The sequence below is a fragment of the Monopterus albus genome, unplaced genomic scaffold (assembly GCF_001952655.1).
Source record: "Monopterus albus unplaced genomic scaffold, M_albus_1.0 scaffold6.1, whole genome shotgun sequence".
Classification (NCBI taxonomy): Eukaryota; Metazoa; Chordata; class Actinopteri; order Synbranchiformes; family Synbranchidae; genus Monopterus; species Monopterus albus.
The window spans coordinates 571,502-580,139 of NW_018127886.1; positions in this window are offsets into that span (position 1 = coordinate 571,502).

Sequence of the window (8,638 nt, forward strand, 5' to 3'; positions counted from 1 at the left end):
AAGTGGTCTCTCCCCTGCGTGGTGAAGAACTGGACATCCTGACCCAGCCCCCGGGCATCTTAAATGTTCAACAATTGCAGAGCAGAACCAGACAGTTTTAAATGTTGTAATGACTTTATTTAAATTCAGTTTTATTTGTGAAGTGCCAACTCACAACAAAAATCATCCCAAGGCACTCAATGCACACTTGGCGGCAGTGGGGGAGGATAAACTCCCCTTAACGGAAGAAACCTCCGACAAACCCAGGATCTTAGTGGGCAGCCTTCTGCCTCAAGTGGTTTGAGTGACTGGATAGAAAGAAAAAGGATGGAACAAACAAATATACAGGGCAGGTTAATGTGGCCTGACTGTTCCTCAGAAACATACAGCTCCTCAGAAAAGGTATAAGGTGAGAGAGTCCACAAACTGCTAGAGAGAAAAGAGAAAGTTAATGACATGCAATGGTAGCATATACACTCACCAGCCAGTTTATTAGGTACCCTTGTACTATTGTATGCAGTTCAATGCAATAGTTCCATCTTAACATGTTTATAAAGCACAAAATGCTTTTTTGGTGAGATTGTCATGACACTTTTAGCTTTTTCCCATTTTAGGGGTCACCACAGCGAATCATCACACTGACTCACATGTTGACATTTGGCACGTGTTTACACCAGATGTCCTTTCCTGATGTGACTCTGACTCAAACCCAGGCCACAGCAGTGAGAGCGCTGCGCCTTAACCGCTAGCCTACCAGGGACGGCTTTTGGTGAGATTGTCATAAATTATAAATTCAATTGTGTTTATTATTGAGGTCAGAGTTAAAGGTGGTGTTGTACCAGACTACATTGTATTCAGAGGTGTCTGTATATTTTTATCTTGCCCATTGACATACATGAGAGGGTCAGAATATTAGGAACACCTCTGAATATAATGTAGTCCAGTACAACACCACCTTTAACTATGACCTCACTAATCAACAAATCCTAGTAGGTTAGTGGTTAAGACACAGCACTCTCGCTGCTGCGGCCTGGGTTCGAGTCAGGGTTACGTCAGGAAGGGCATCCGGAGTACAACAAGTGCCAAATGTCAACATGCGAGTCGTCAGTGTGACGATTTGCTGTGGTGACCCCCAAATGGGAAAAGCTGAAAGTTTAATTGATTTTATAAATTTGACAATCTCACCAAAAACAAACATTTTAAGCTTCATAAACACAAATGTTAAGGCAGAAGTGTTGCATTGAAGTGCATACAGATGTACAGGTGGTTATAATATTATGCCTGATCAGTGTATATTCATTGCTGATTTTGTGTGCTGGTGTCCACACCACGCTAGCAGCCAAAGGTAATTAACATTTTCAAGTGTCTATCCTCTCAACCCATCTAGAACAGTTTGCCCAACTGGGCAGTGAATCCTGTTTAGATTTGGGTCTAAACAAGGACTAAAGTCAAAATTATCCAAGCAGAGTATCTTCTGGGAGTAACATTTGTGGGAAAATAAAAGATTTTGCTATTAAGATGTCATTTCATCATGTGTTAAAGTAATAGCCATCTCCAATTTTGTCCCTCTGCTGGTCAGACATGTTCATGACCATGAGGCCAAACCATCATTTTCTATATTGTGAGTATTTTCAACACTCCCCATACGCAGATGAAAACCAACTGATTTGTCTCTACTTACTGTTAATATCCATCAGTCCTGGATTAGCATATATGTCTGTGCCATAGACCTACACTGATGTTCAAAAGCAATTTAAAAGACTGCAGAATTGACATTTCTTCACTACAAAAGATATGTGATAAGAATATTCATTTCAGATGCTGTAAAAAAATTATGGGCATCTGGGGCATCGGGGTTTGGTGTTTTGTAAAGAGGAAACATCAACCAGTGCAGCAGTGTGTCTCTGTGATGTTTTAAAACAAGAGTGGAGGTCTGTGGCACAGACAAACTAATCCAGTTCTTACTAACTGACAGACATTAACTGTGAGTAGAGGCAAATCACTGCTGGTTTTAGACTTTGTGGGGACTATTTAAAATACGGTTAATTAGGGCTGGACCTTAAAGAGCCTATGACATACCTTTACTTGTTTTTTTGACTTATCTACAATGGTAGAAAGGTGAGTTATCATCTCAGACGTGACCTAAAGCTAAAAAAAAATACATATGTTCTATTATTTCTATGCAGAAGCAACTTGGTTTATACACGTCTTGCAAACTCTTGCATGTGAGACTTTTTTTAATCTACCAAGATAAAATACTGTGATAGTTTAAAGGATCTCCTTGAACGAGCATAAAATCTAGGCCATTGCCTGTTTACATGTGAACTTGACCAACATTGGTGGATGTCTTTAAAAAAAAAATAGCTGTATTGAAAACATACATAAATGAGGCAAAATAACATTTTGCCAATGTGGTGGAGGCACAGGTGGATGCCGGGCAAGTTCACAAGAACACACAATGGCCTACACTTTTACGCCCATTCAAGGAGATCCTTAAACAATCATGTAATTATTTATTTGTTTATTAGAAAAAAAAAGTCTCGTGAGCAACTCAAGACTTGTATAAACAGAGTTTCTTCTCCATAGATATACTAGAACATACTGTACGTACAGCTCATTTTTGAGCTTTATGTCATATCAAAGATGATAACTCACTGTTGTAACAGTGTAGATAAGTCAGAAGACAAGGAAAAACATGTCATGGGCCCTTTAAGATAACTTTCTTTTTTTGATTCCCTGGTTAGTAGCTCTATGCTGGGCTGTGGTGGAGGGATTCGTTGTAGGACTCGTGTCTAAATTTGTTGTTGGTGGTGTTTATTAGGCAAGTTGTGCTCCGAGTTAGTGGAAATGAGTTCATACCTTGCAGATTTGACAGCTGGAGTTGTTTTTGCAGTTTGTGATTTTGGAACACCAGTAAAACCTGCTCCTGTGTTTGGATTATATTTGTCTGTTTGACATTTGAGAGTCGCTCCTGAGTTTCCCCTATTTATTCCTGCCTTATCTGCGATTTATGTGAAGGAGTACATGGTTTGTGTCTGCATTCATCTGGTGTGTTTTTAAAGAAAAGGGATGGGCAAAAGTATTCCACAGATTTCACCTGAGAGATCCTGAAAGGACCAAGTTGTGCCTTAAAGCAGTCAAACTGGACATAACTACTCTGTTTGCAAAGCTGAGAGAGTTGCATGTATGTGAAGCCCATTTCCATAGTAGGGGAGGTGCTGTGAGAGAAACTGCATGGCTGTGCCATCACAAATCAAGCTAACAGCAGCTGACAAGGGAGTAAGTGCAAATAAATATGTCATTTATCTATCAAACTGAATATGGCTGTGTATAACAATGTTCCTAAAAAGCTGCTTTACAGTTCACCTTTAGTGTAACAATGACATTGACTCAGCTGTACAGAAACAAATGTTAGTCTATGCTATGATATATATCTTACAGGGTCATATTATGATAACCATGAGATAGCAATATTGATTATGCATTTGTACAAGTGAAAACCCAGTTGTGGGTAGTAGAACTTACATGCTGTTACTATAACATATCCCTCCACCGCAGCTCAGCAAGGTAATGTCCAAGGAAATAAAAGAGGAAATTAGTCTTAAATAGACTAACTTTGAAATATACCAACTTGAATTTGCTTAGTGGGACAATAGAAGCTGTATTTGAGCTTCAGACAAACTTTGTAGTGCAAGATTTTCCAGACAAGGAGTTGCGTAATTTGTCTCTTGCTTTTTGTGGCATAATCACATTCCAGCTTGAAATATTCAGGGTCTATGTGGAAGAGTATGAGAAGTAACAATAACTAAGGCCTATTTTTATGTACACTGAGACACATTAATATCATTTTAAGACCAACCTGAAACATCATAAACTAAACTGAAGGAACATTATATTTCACTTTTTTGAGAAACTACCCACAACAATAAGAATTTAAGCATTTAACAGTGTTCTGAATAATTTAGTATTACTCACCATCTGAATTGTTGTCCGGATGTCAAGATCTACTACATCATCCATCTGAAGTGTGCGCCCAGGATGTTTTGGGTTATCTTCTTCATAGGGTTATGTGTCTCCGTGTCCTGGACTTGATAACGTACTCCGCAGGAACTCAAGTGCACTGCATTCAACAACAAATACATTCTGCAATGTATAGTATGCATGGCCTGTGTTGAATGCATTTTGTTTTTCAATTTTACAGTAAAATTAACTTGCATTTCATTACATGCACCGGCATCTTGAATAGCGTGCCACAGGGATGACGTATTTTGTTGACCAACCTGGAAGCTACCATCACCCTGCTTCAACAAAAACCCAAAGGGATTTTAACACAGGCTTCTGGATTATTACAAAAAATAAGCTTGGTGACAAACAAAAGCTTATGACACTTGCACATTTTGTTCAGCAAGATAACTGTTCTTTATTGTGATCATGGCTGTGTCAGTTAAAATAGCCATTGTGCTGTGCACAGATGGAACAAACAAATGCACTTCAATATTTTCAGTTTATGAAGGAATTTGTAAACAGATTTTATTCACATATTTTTCTACACATGCTCAAAATGTTTTTACAAGTAGGCCTACAAATATTTTCTACACATATAAACTGCATTTACATTTACAAATCTTTTCTGCACATATTCAAAATGTTTTTATTAGCTCAAAATCTTGTGACCCTGTATTGAGCCCATAGAGAGAGAAAGAGATGGACAGAGAGAGTGAGAGACAGTATTAGTTCAGCTGCTTGTCAGGTTCTCAAGCTCACCAAGAGGTCCATAAGTACTGAATGCTTTTCTTCCTGTCACAGCATGGGGTACACAACTAACTCTGTGTGTGTATGTGCTCACAGTGTAGGTTTTCAGCTGGCACTTCTCAGCTTTGGCAGCAGCATGTCTCCTGGCACCCGTAGAAACAAATTTGTCTTTGGGTTTTGGTTCAACTTTCGCCTCCAGTGTGTGTGTTTGTGTGTGCATATATGGGTGAGGCAGTCATGAGGTCTGGTCATTTTCACCACTGCAACCAGAAAACATGTGGCCAAAGCAGCAGGGGAAAAGGTAAAGGAGGTTGCAGGAGGAGGTAAATAAGGGCTGAGCTGAGAAAAGATGCTTAGAGGCATCAAAATAATGACCACATGCTGAAAGAAAATTGAATAGATGATAGTACACACATTTTCACTGAGTCCTGAAAAATAATTTTACAAATACTACAGTTCAAACTCCCCTCATTCATTTTTCTCATTGTAGCTTGAGAATTAGATATGACAAATGTAAATCTATCCTTTATGAAAACATGAGAATACATCCACACAGTGAGCAGCAGAGCTAAGATTTTTCTAGTCTCTACTTGGAATGCTGTTTTCTCAGCTTCTCTTAGCTATAGCGTGTTGTGGTCACCAGGCCTGTGTGTGGTCCTGGTGTAGTTCAGCTGCTCAGGATCATTTCCATTAAAACATATCTGTAGTCTTCAAAGCAAACCCCCAGTGTTAGCCACACCATTGGAGGTAACACCAGAAGCATTGCCCTCTGTGTGACTGCCTCTATGTATGTATGTTGTATCCATATGTGCGTATATTAATGCATGGTGGGTCTACACACAAATGTTTGAATGTGTTTCTTTGTATTTGAGTGACTGTCATCTGTCTTCAGGCATATTATCAAAGAAGATTTCTGATGTAGTCAAGATAATGGCGAACAAACAAGGTTAGGATTGTGTGAGTACTGATGAATGTGTGTGTTTTGAACTGCAGGGCCCCTTCAGGGCATTGTGTCCCAGTGATCAGTGACTCTTCTCCCAGGAGTTCCTTCCCAACATAAAGAGCCGTGTAGATTGGGAAGGAATGTGGACTCCTCATAAAATATCTTCAGTGATGTTTCACTCACTCTCTGTGTCTTTGAGTGTGTCATTTTCAATGGATAGGGGTTACAAGTGTGAACTAGCTTGTTCATGTGAATGTACCAAGCCAAGCCTGCAAAAGATAAAATAACATTTTTTTTCAAATGTTATTCATGGATCTTAAACCTTAAACTGAAAGTTTTTTCTTGTAGCTTGATACAGTTCAAATCCTTCTTGATCCACCCCTGAAATTTAGGATTTAAGACATGCTTCCATTTCAAGACAAGAGTCTTCTGTGCTGGCCCAGGCAGGCCGTCATCATGAGGAGCACCAAATACTACAGTGAGTAGATTAGGGGTGAGTGTTATATTGTATACGTGCTCCACTGTTTGAAATATATTGGTCCATTAATTAGATACAGTACTATAGTTAGGGAAACACCCACAACAAGAGGTAGGCATTGGAACCTTTACACCTACTGTACTATATCTACTTGCATGGTTAGGGAACATTTTTGCTGGTTTTGCTTTAGTGTAATGCACACTAAATAAAATTTAGCATTGAAGGAGCCAATATTGTGCAGTTATGTTATGGAGGATGAGTGTACAAGGTCATGTATGTGTTTCCATCTATCAACAGAAAATGTTACATTAAGATTTTCTCCGACATATTCTTAACATGTGTTAAAAGGCTTGGGTCAGCTGTACTGAATGAGTTATATATGATTATATGCTTTTTGATTATACGTTCTGAAGCAGATCAAGACCCAAGAGATCATCAGGAGGAGACTCGGGGAGACAATTAGTAAAGTCAAGGAACTGTTTCTGAAAAAAAAAAAAGTCAGACCTGAAAGAAACATAATAGAGTCAAGCTATCTAGGCAGAATTGTTTCAAAAGATCTGCAAAAGATGAGAAAATTCTGTTGCTACAGAGATTGTTTACAGCTTTAAGCCCTTTGTTGAGCAAAACCTGAGGTTGGTCTGCAAAGAGGCAAATAGGTGATGTTTTTGATACTAGAGCCCTAAGGCTGGGGTATACTGAAATGTTTTCTAAATTGTGTACATATTTTGAGTGATTGAGCAACTCTGGGACTTCAACTAACATTTGATGCTTAGCAGAGACCAGAGAAGAACAAGAAGATGATCAATTCATAAGGACTCAAGAAGGGTTATCTTTATCCTACCTAAGATTCCAATAAAAAAAAATCTTATGAATGTTGCAGGCCCAATAGCATTATCAAAATTGGGGAAGGCTAGACCAGCCTGGCTTTTAGGAACTTGTAGCACAGTTTTTCCAAGCCATGCAGGTTTGACCCCCGCTCCAGGATGGAGGAAAAAACTCTGTAGAATGACGTCCATGTATCTGCTCTGGTAAGTCAAAGATTTGTACATTGTTTCTGTGGCTTATTCTCTCCAAATCTATAACTTTAGCCTTGAGTTTAGCATTGTCTTTTTATTAATAATAGTTGTCAAATAATTATTGTTTAACAATTAACACTTGTCAGACAATTATTGCTTGACAGATTAATCTCATCGCCATGTATATGTGTTGTGGGAAATCCCTAAAAGGGTGTGCATATGCATTTTATATGCTTTGTAGCATCTGCTGTTTCCCCTACCAGAGTGTGGGAATAATGGCTCACAAAAAAAAAGAAATGAGTATTTATCACTCATAGGGCCTGGAGGTGGCAACAGGGCTGCCATTGTGGCGGTTCCCCAGAAAGACGACTGCTTTCCCAAGTCTGCCTTTTGTACACACATTGGATGCACTTTCCCATAACTCATCTGGCAAACAGGAAGGAACCACAGACGGGATTGAATGTGTGTTGACCTAAAACAGCTCCAATCCCATTATGCAGTGATAAATGATCCACTAGCAAGTCAGGGAGTTTTTGGATCATAGAAAGAGGAGGAGCAGGACGAACTGGGAACGATTAGAGAGTAATACAATTCTGTTCATGGGCCACTATGATGACCACTATGATGGTGAGAATTATCTTGCTGGTGGAGGAGGTAGAAGTGTGGACTTGGTAGAACTGGCTGGATGACAGGTGGTGAATGAGAAGGAGATGGAGGATGTCCTGTTGTTGACCACCGAGACTCTGGTGTTGACATAGAGACCACGACAGAGCAGCCTCTAGTTGGCCCCAACAAGGTCTTGGGGGACATCTGTTGTTTTTTCCTTAGTGCGCTTCATTATATGTGCAAACACACACACACACATTAATCCTCTACTAGCATGTATGTGTATATGCATATGTTTGTTAGAAAATGTTAAAGGCTTGTTTCCAAAACAAATACAGATGCTGTGGTTGGCCTTTGATTCCAGTGTCATGGTCTTCATTGTCTCTCTTTGTGTGGGGGATACGCCTCTGGGACAGAGGCATACATGAATGACAGAAGAACGAAACAACAGATGCACACATGCAAATATATGCATGTGTGAGTGCACGCACAGACACACATATGCCACATCTCTGCTCATGTGGAGGCCAAAAGGCAAGGCAAACATTTCCCCACATCCAACCATTATGAGTAGAAACTGTAAAAACCATTCAAATCTGCCAGAAAAAATAGAAAGATGAGAAATGATGCTTCAGATTAAGTCTACTGTTATATTCAAAGTCTGCTTTGTTAGGAGCATTTTCAGTAATAAAACTTTCAACGACAGTATTTCATTTTAAATGTTGTTTTATTTTAAAAGTACACAAACAGGATCAATATCGCCCAATAAGGCAAAGCTCAAATATTAACAACCACTCATGTCAGAGGACTCAAAATCTCATAGTCACAGTTTACGGGTATCACTCGCAAATCATAAATAAAACT